The 8,800-nt window shown below is 37.5% G+C and overlaps 1 non-coding gene across 1 annotated transcript; it reads left to right on the top strand.

Annotated features, from left to right (window-relative positions):
* The first annotated feature begins 4,447 nt into the window (after positions 1 to 4,447).
* Positions 4,448 to 4,553, top strand: LOC121231578 (small nucleolar RNA R71). Its single transcript, XR_005929636.1, has one exon. It is a non-coding gene; the product is annotated as a small nucleolar RNA R71 (small nucleolar RNA).
* Positions 4,554 to 8,800: the final 4,247 nt, after the last annotated feature.

Genomic DNA, 8,800 nt, shown 5'->3' with positions numbered 1-8,800 from the left:
TCCATTTACTTTGAAAGTACCTTACGATGGGTGGCTTATTTCTACGGTGCCGTATGGGAAAACTATTTTGACTATGAACAGACCTGACCATCGTGATTTAAGCTTCCCAGGGAACAATTTGAGTCTCGAGTTATATAATAGTACAATATCTCCAACTTCAAATTGTTTATTTTTTTTAACCAAGCATCATGGCGTCGTTTCGTTGCTTCCTTGTATAGTCTTGAATTTTCATATGTATAGGTTCGCCATTCGTCTAACTCGTTTAACTGCATCAACCTATTTTCACCTGCAAGTTTGGGATCAAAGTTTAGAAATTTTATAGCCTAGAATGCTTTGTGTTCTAACTCAAATGGTATATGACAACTTTTTCTATAAACGAGTTTGTATGGTGATGTTCCTATTGGGGTTTTAAAAGTAGTTCTATAAACCCATAATGCGTCATCTACTTTCATTGCCCAATCTTTCCTATTTAATCCTACCGTTTTTTCTAGGATACGTTTAAGTTCTCGATTTTCCACTTCGACTTGGCCACTAGTCTGAGGGTGGTAAGGGGTAGCTGTTCGGTGGTAAACTCCATATTTCTTGAGGGTCTTTTCAAATTGGGCGTTACAGAAATGAGTGCCCCTATCGCTTATGATTAATCTAGGTGTTCCAAATCGAGGGAAAAGTTTTTTAAGGAAACGTACCACTACTCTAGCATCATTTGTAGGCAGAGCTTGGCCTTTAACCCATTTAGACATATAATCGACAACCACTATGATGTATTTATTTCCAAATGAACTAGGGAATGGGCCCATGAAATCAATACCCCGAACATCAAATATTTCACATGAGAGCATATATGTCTGAGGCATTTCATCACAGTTAGAGATATTACCTGTCCTTTGGCATTTGTCACAAGAAATAACATACCTGTTGGCATCATTGAATAAGGTGGGCCAATAAAAACCTGATTCAAGTGTTTTACGTGCGATCTTATTTCCACCGTAATGTCCTCCAGCTGGTCTTGAGTGGCAATATTCCAAAATTTTTAATGCTTCTGTTCTTGTAACGCATTGTCGAATGACTTGATCTGCATATATACGGAAAAGAAAACGATCTTCCCAAAAGTAGTTTTTTACATCAGTAAAGAATCGTTTCTTTTGCTGATGTGTCAGCCCTTTTGGGATAACGTTAGCGGTTAAAAAATTCACGATGTCTGCAAACCAAGGTACCTTCGAGTCAGAAATAGCAAAAAATTGTTCTTTAGGGAACAAATCATTTATTTCCACTTCATCTAGCTCTTTAGTACTTGAATTTTCTAGCCTGGATAAATGATTAGCTGCGAGATTTTTGGCTCCTTTCTTATCTTAAATTTCCTAGTCAAATTCCTGCAATAACAAAATCTATCAAATGAGTCGAGGTTTTGCATCAGCCTTAGTTAACAGGTAGCGAAGGAACACTTTAGATAATATTAGATATGGCCTAAATTTATCGAATGTAAAAACCACAGCTAACAATTCTTTCTCCGTGGTGGTGTAGTTCTCCTGTGCGGCTGTCAAAGTTTTGCTAGCATAATAAATTGGTTGAAAGTGATTGTCCCTTCGCTGTCCCAAAACTGCACCTACTACAAAGTCACTCACATCACACATTAGTTCAAAAGGTAAATTTCAATCAGGTGCTATTATAATTGGAGCATTAATCAATTTATCCTTTAGAGTATTCAATGCTTCTAAACATTCCTGATCAAAATTAAAGAGCATATCATTTTCTAGTAATTTGGTCAAAGGCTTAGCTATTTTAGAAAAATCTTTAATAAATCTTCTATAAAACCTAGCATGTTCTAAAAAACTTCTAATATCCTTAATCGAACTAGGAGGAGGTAATTTTTCAATGATTTCGACTTTAGATTTATCAACCTCAATCCCTTTACTAGAAATTTTATGTTCTAGCACAATACCTTTTTGAACCATAAAGTGACATTTTTCCCAGTTAAGTACAAGGTTCATTTCCTCACATCTTATTAGAACTCGTTTTAAATTTTTAAGGCAGAGATCGAAAGAGTTACTGAATACCGAGAAATCATCCATAAATACCTCCATGATACCTTCTACGAGTTCGTCAAAGATGTCCATCATGCAGCGCTGGAACGTAGCAGGAGCATTACATAATCCTAAGGGCATTCTCCGATAAGCAAATGTACCATCTAAGAAGCAGTAGTACATGCGCCCTTATAGTCTTTCCAACATTTGGTCAATGAATGGCAATGGGAAGTGATCTTTTCTCATGGCATCATTTAGCTTCCTATAGTTAATGCAAACTCTCCAACCTATGACTGTCCTAGTTGGAATTAGTTCATTCTTCTCATTGGCTACCACAGTCATGCCTCCTTTCTTAGGAACAACCTACATTAGACTTACCCAAGAACTGTCAGAAATAGGATAAATAATTCCAGCATCTAGAAGTTTAATTACCTCGGCTTTAACAACTTCCTTCATGTTGGGGTTCAATCGTCTTTGAGCTTGCACACATGGTTTATATTCATCTTCCATTAAAATTTTGTGGATGAAAAAAAAAGGGCTGATCCTTTTAATGTCAGAAATTTTCCAAGCTATGGCCTTTTTATGTTCTTTTAATGCTTGGATTAATTCCTTTTTCTCCTTGGGTTGCAAATTAGACGCAATGATAACTGGTAATGTAGAATTATTTCCAAGGAATGCGTATTCCAAGTGATCTGGTAATTGTTTGAGTTCCAGTTTGGGAGGTTCTTCAACAGAGGGTTTTTGCTTAAAATCATCGTTCCCTTTAATGTCCTTATATTCTACTTGTCTTTGGGAGGATTCATTGAAGTTCAGTTTAGCTTTTATTTTACCTGTCTCAGAATCATCATCATCTATCTCCTCTCCTTGGGCATGGCATAGTTCCAATGTGTCCTTATGTATGATTTCCTGAAAAGAATCTTGAGCAGTATGATCAATAGAGTCAATAAAATAGCATGAGTCATCCTGTTCCCTAGAAAATCTCATGGCATCATAAATTTTAAAAAAGATTTCTTCATCACCTACTCTAAGTACCATTTTACCATCACCCACATCAATAACAGCCCTAGTGGTGGCTAAAAATGGACGCCTTAAGATTAAAGGCACCTCAACATCTTCATCCATATCAAGCACAACAAAGTCAACCGAGAATATAAATTTATCTACTTTTAAAAGTATGTCCTCTATAATACCCGTAGGATATTTAACAGATCTATCAGCTAGTTGAATACTCATCCTAGTGGGTTTAGGTTCCCCAAGACCAAGTTGTTTAAACATTTTATATGGCATTAAACTAACGCTATCACCTAAATCAGCTAGTGCCTTATCAATGTTAAAACTACCAATTAAGCAGAGTATAGTAAAACTTGCTGGATCTTTTAGTTTGGTTGGTAGTTTATTTTAGAGTATAACCGAGCATTCCTCGTTAAGTTCTACTGTAGATAAGTCTTCAAACTTCCTTTTGTTTGTTAGGAGCTCCTTTAAAAATTTTGCGTATTGCGATATAGCTTCAACAAAAGGTAAGTTAATATGTAGGTGTTTAAAAAGTTCAAGGAATTTACCAAATTGTGCATCCATGCGATTTTTCTTCAACTTTTCTGGGTATGGAATTGGTGGTTTATATTCCTTCGGCATTGGATTGTCATGGCTTTTGGGTTTTACCTCCTCTTCTTTGCTTCTGTCAGCTTCTTGTTGTGGCTTCTTTTCTGATTCAGCTAACACTTTCCCACTCCTCAGTGTAACTGCTTTCACATGTGCTTTTGGATTGGGTTCGGTGTTACTAGGTAGATTTCCTGGTGCTCTTTCTGAAATCATCTTAGCCAGCTGTCCAATTTGAGTTTCGAGCCCTTGGATCGATGCTTGTTGATTCTTAAGTGTTGTCTAGGTATTCTGAAAACGAGTTTCTGACACTGATATAAACTTTGAGAGCATCTCTTCAAGGTTCGGCTTTTTTTCCTGTTGGTAGGGTGGTTGTTGGTAGCCTGAAGGTGGTCTCTGATTTCCTTGGCCTCCCCATGAAAAATTTGGGTGATTCCTCCAACCTGCATTGTAAGTATTGCTATAAAGATTGTTTTGAGATCGAGAATTGTTACCCATGTAATTTAACTGCTCGTTCACCTCCACTTGCTTTGCACTGCATTACTGGGTGAACTTGTGAAGAACTAAGAAAACCATCAATTTTTTAATTCAAGAGTTCTACCTGATTAGAGAGTATGGTGACCGAATCGATGTTATAAACACTGGCTGTTTCCGTTGGCTTTGTCCTCATGACTTGCCACTGATAGTTATTCAGTGACATCTCCTCTATAAACTCATAAACATCTTCAGGTGTTTTATTATTGATAGTTCCTCCAGCGGCTGCATCAATCATCTACCGAGTCTAAGGATTCAGGCCATTATGGAACGTTTGAACCTGTAGCCAGAGTGGAAACCCATGGTGAGGGCACCTTCTCAAAAGGTCCTTGTATCTCTCCCATGCATCGTAGAGTGTTTCTAAATCCATCTGCACAAAAGAAGAGATGTCATTATGTAATTTAGCCATTTTAGCCGATAGAAAGTATTTTAATAGAAACTTTTTGGTCATTTGTTCCCAAGTAGTAATTGACCCTCATGGTAACGAGTTCAACCACTATTTAGCTTTGTTCCTCAACGAAAAGGGAAACAATCGAAGATGTATGAAATCATCAGAAAAGCCATTGATTTTAAATGTATCGTAGAATTCCAGGAAATTTGCCAAATGAGCATTTGGATCCTTATCCTACAAACCATCAAACTGAACAAAATGTTGTCTCATTTGAATTGTGTTAGGTTTCAGTTCAAAATTATTTGCGGCAATAGCAGGTTTGACTATACTTGACTCAGTTCCTATTAAATTAGGTTTAGCAAAATCATACATAGTGTGTAGGGTAGGATTTTGATTAACAGCAATCGCAGGAGGTAGCGAATTTTCTTGATTTTCAGCCATCTCCTCGGTTGTGGTTGAAGTATCGTCCTCTTGCTCGTTCTCTGTGTATCTTAAGTTTTGCCTTATTTCTCTTTGGTTTCTGCGAACTGTGTGATCGATCTCACTGTCAAAAAGTAATGGTACTGACGGGTTTCTTCTAGTCATAAACTATAAAAACCTGCCAGAAAAAGGGAAAAAGAAAAATTAGTAATAAAAATTAGAATAAAATTTAAATTACAGTAAAAGTAAATGGCTAAAGTAATAAAAATCGAGTGTTCCTAACATCTTAGTTCCCCGACAACGGCACAAAAAACTTGATACTTGATATTCGTGACAGATTTTAAATATTTATAATGAATCGTTCTTAAAACAAACTATTATCACGATGAAGGCAAGTGTACCTATCGAACAGTAGTATACCTTTAGCAAGACCGGATTATCGAACCTAAAGGAATTAAAAGTACTAGTATTAACTTTATTTTTATTATCTAGCCAAAGAATAATAGGGTTTATTTTAACTAACTAATTAATTAAACAAAAAATAGAATTGGGAGATTACTTTTGGAAAAACGATTGAATTAAGACAATACCTAAGGAAAAATCCACCTAGACTTCACATGTTATTTGACTCTGAATCGGACGATTTATTCTTTTGACTTGATCCGTAGAAATCCCTAAGTTATATTATTATCCCTCTCGAGACTAACAACATCTAACCTTAGGTTGAATAATTGAAATCTCTTTCTAATTAACTCCCTAGGGTTGCATTAACTCGATCTATGGATCCCCTTATTAGGTTTCACCCTAATCCAATAAAATTTTGTCACCCTATCTCTAGGCGCGCAATCAACTCCGCTTAATTATGACAAAAGTACTCTTAGACAGGGTCTATTCCTCCTCTGACTAAGAGCTTAACTTGGATCAATATCCTGGAATATTAAAACAAGAATTAAGAACACATAATTAAGAACAAGTAAAATATTTATTAAACAATTCAAATAATAATAACAAGATCTGTCGTAGGTTTCATTCCCTTTAGGTATTCAGATAATAATAAACATCTCAGAAGAATAATGAATACAAAACATAAAGAAAAACCCAAAACTCCTGAAGGGAAATTGAGGGGAGATCTTCAGTCTTGATGATGAATCCGGTTTCTGAGATGGATCAATCGGCTTTCCTTGAGTAGTTCCCTGCTTCTCTTCTGTGGCCTCCTTTTTCCTCCTCCTCTAGGGTGTATCTATAGGCTTTGGAATGCCTAAGAGCCCTCAAAATTGGCCTTTTCTGAATTGGACTAAACTTGGGCTCGGTAGGGACACGCTCGTATGACAAGCCTGTGTGCTATTACTTTAGGCCGTGGTCGAGCCTGTTAAATAGGCACGGGTGTGTGGTCTACCCGTGTGAGTTGTGCTTCGATTCTGCCAAACTAACACGGTCGTGTGGTCTGCCCGTGTGAGGAAGTCCAGGCCATGTTGATTTCGTATGTTGGCCCATTTTCTCTATTTTTGGCCTGTTTCTTGTTCCTTTCACTCTCCTATGCTCACCTAAGTATAAAACATGAAATTAAGGCATTAGGAGCATCGAATTCACCAATTTGAAGGAAAATTTATCCGTAAAATGTGCTAAGCATGGGATAGAAATATGTATAAATTACGATTTATTAGGTATAATCAGATTACAGTAGCACCAGAAGATCAGCATAAGACAAAGTTTACCTGCCCATACGGTACATTTGCATTTAGACGCATGCCATTTGGTTTATGTAATGCACCTGCTACATTTCAACGATGTATGATGTCTATTTTTACTAACATGGTTGAGAAGTACTTGGAAGTTCTAATGGATGACTTTTCAGTATTCGGTGATACTTATGATGATTGTTTAGCCAATCTAGCTAAGGTACTAAGGCGATGTGAAGAAACGAACCTAGTACTTAACTGGGAAAAGTGTCATTTCATGGTACGAGAAGGAATTGTTCTAGGGCATCAGATAACGAGACATGGAATTGAGGTAGATAAAGAAGAGGTAGATGTTATCGAGAAACTCCCACCTCTAACATCTATAAAGGGTGTTAGGAGCTTTTTGGGCCACGCCAGGTTCTATCGAAGATTTATGAAGGACTTCTCCAAAATTGCTAAACCCTTATGCAAATTATTGGAGAAGGACATGACGTTCAAGTTCAATGATGAATGCTTAAAGGCTTTCAAAGATTTGAAGAGTCGATTAGTTACGGCACCCATAATCGTCACACTAGACTGGGATTTGCCGTTTGAATTAATGTGTGATACAAGTGACTTCGCAATAGGGGCTGTCATGGGCCAGCGAAGGGACAAAGTTTTTCATCCCATCTATTATGCAAGTTGGACTCTTATAGGAGCTCAATTGAACTATACGGTAATAGAAAAAGAGCTACTTGCGATTGTATTTGCTTTTGACAAGTTTCGATCTTATCTTGTAGGTACGAAAGTAACTATTTATACGGACCACTCGGCAATTAAGTACTTACTTGCCAAGAAAGATGCTAAGCCGAGACTGATCCGGTGGGTGCTTCTACTTCAAGAGTTTGATTTAGAAATTCAAGATCGGAAGGGAGTAGAAAACCAAGTAGCAAATCACTTGTCTAGATTGGAGCCGCAAGAAGGGAATTCACCTAGTATACCAATTCAGGAAACATTTCCAGATGAACACATACTGAAGGTAAGTCATGTCTATAGTACCCTTTGGTTTGCTGATATTGCTAACTATTTAGCTTGTGCTTTGATGCCAATCGATAAGACGTATCAACAAAGGAGAAAGTTCTTTCACGATGTGAAGTACTATTTCTGGGAAGAACCATATTTGTTTAAAAAGTGTGCAGATTAGATGATCAGGAGATGCATGGCAGAAGATGAAGTACAAAAAATTTTATACCATTGTCACTCAGCTTCGAGTGGAGGACATTTTGGAGGTACTCGTACGACGGCCAAAGTATTGCAAGCTGGATTCTTTTGGCCAACACTATTCAAGGATGCATATGCGTACGTAAAGAGTTGTGACCAATGTCAAAGGGTCGGAAATGTCACCAACAGAAATGAGATGCCTCGAACAAACATCATTGAGGTAGAATTGTTTGATGTATGGGGTATTAACTTTCTTGGTCCTTTCCCTCCATATTTTGGTCACAAGTATATATTGGTAGCAGTAGACTATGTGTCCAAGTGGGTCGAGGCTGAAGCTTATCCGACAAACGATGCTAGGGTTGTAATTAAGTTCTTGTAGAAAAATGTGTTCACAAGGTTTGGAACCCCAAGAGCTATCATTAGTGATGAAAGGTCCCACTTTGTGAACAAGTGGTTAAAATGGTTATTAGACAAGCACGGAGTGAAACACAAGGTTGCAACAGCTTACCATCAGCAGACGAATGGGCAAGCTGAACTGGCAAATAAGGAAATCAATGGCATACTTGAGAAAGTAGTTTGCCTAAACTGACGTGATTGGTCCAAAAGGTTGGATGATGCTTTATGAGCTTACAGAACAACATACAAGAAACCTTTAGGGATGTCACCTTACAAGTTGGTCTTTGAGAAAGCATGTCATCTACCCTTAGAGTTAGAGCACAAGGCTTACTGGGCTCTTCGACAACTCAACTTGAATCCTAAGCTTGCTAAAGAGAAACGGATGCTCCAACTCAATGAGCTAGAGGAACTCCAGCTATTCTCCTACGAAAATGTCAAATTACTCAAGGAAAGACTTAAGAAATGGCATGACAAGCACATTCGAGTTCGAGAATTTGAAGCAGGTTAGCGAGTTTTGTTATTTAATTCCAAACTAAAATTCTTTCCAGGTAAGCTAAAATCAC

Source organism: Gossypium hirsutum, chromosome A06 (genome assembly GCF_007990345.1).
Source record: "Gossypium hirsutum isolate 1008001.06 chromosome A06, Gossypium_hirsutum_v2.1, whole genome shotgun sequence".
NCBI classification, from domain to species: Eukaryota; Viridiplantae; Streptophyta; class Magnoliopsida; order Malvales; family Malvaceae; genus Gossypium; species Gossypium hirsutum.
This window is presented reverse-complemented; position numbering and strand designations above follow the sequence as displayed.